The sequence below is a fragment of the Arachis ipaensis genome, chromosome B01 (assembly GCF_000816755.2).
Source record: "Arachis ipaensis cultivar K30076 chromosome B01, Araip1.1, whole genome shotgun sequence".
Lineage (NCBI taxonomy): Eukaryota > Viridiplantae > Streptophyta > Magnoliopsida > Fabales > Fabaceae > Arachis > Arachis ipaensis.
In genome coordinates, this window is record NC_029785.2 from 23,405,907 (window position 1) to 23,407,353 (window position 1,447).

Genomic DNA, 1,447 nt, shown 5'->3' on the forward strand with positions numbered 1-1,447 from the left:
AACAATTTTAATAAAAGTTATTTGTTACTAAGAATATTTTTGCAAATTCAAATAAAAAGTTTTAATCTAAAAAAGTGAAAAAGTTGTATTTGTATTTGATATAGGACAAATAACCCATATAAACCATGGTTTGAAAAAATTTACATGATTCCACCAAAGCAAAAAACGTTACAAGGTTTCACCAGGAGTACATTTCTATGTAGTTCGAATTAGTGCAATTCGAATTAAACATTTACAGTAATTCGAATCAAACTGATTCGAATTATACACATGCACACAAGCACTAATTCGAATCAACCTGATTCGAATTACACACACTAATTCGAATCAAGGTGATTCGAATTACACACACAGACAACCTCACACTAATTCGAATCATGCTGGCTCGAATTAGTATGGTTATAATTCGAAATATGCTGTTTCGAATTATAAAGGGTCAGACGTGTATAAATATGGTGTGAACGTGAATTTCTCTCATTAGAGTGACAAAATGAGTAGTGACAAGAGTTTTGTAGTGTTGGTGCATTACAGAGGATCAATTAAGAGAAAAACATGATCTGGTGTGAAGTACACTGATAAGGATCCTCTCAATATTTTTATGAGACCTACGACGAGATTCGATGACTTCGTGAATTCTATACTACAGAAACTAGGGCTGCAAGGCGTGAAACGGGTTCAGAAGTTATTCTATCGCATTCCGATCTCAGTGCTGCGAGAAGACGTGAAGTACGATTATTTCACCATAGGGAGTGATGAGGATTTACAGTTCCTCTTCCATTGTCGTCGGCAGTTTCCCGAGGTCAGGACACCTGAGCTGTTGGCAAAGTTGGTTGATGTAATGTCTAGCTCGGGGAGTTTGAACCGGAATACCCACGCTGTAGGCACGGTAGCCGGTTCTAGCTCAAGACCTATTGGTGCATCTTCGTTTGTGCCTATGAATGCACCTTGGGACGAGCCAGTCGCCTCCCCGTCGTTCGCTGTTGATCTCAACTGTAGAGGATGCCATGAGACAGGAGGGGGTTCCTGGGGAACCCATTGGATTTGGTGCTAGAGATGCCCAGGGGACTGGGGGTCTTACAGAGTTTCAGGTTGGTCAGCAGTTTCAGGATAAAGAAAAGGCTGTGTTAAGCGTGAAGACGTATAGCATCCGACGCGGGGTACAGTACAAAGTGTTGAGTTAAGAAATTAACTAAATTAATTAGTGATGACAAACATTATTTTTGGGCAAAATAAATAATTAGTGTTGATTATTTATATCTACTTATTAACTAATTGTTTATTGTTGCAGGCCAAATTTCAATAGCCCAAATGGAATAAAAAGCAATCAGCAAGGATATTGGGCTGAAAGCAAACTTAAGAGCCCAAGAAAAAGCAAAGAAAGAAGCCAAAGAAATCAAATCGGGCCAAGCATACCAATACCCGATCCAAGCCCGATCTGGTTTCAGAA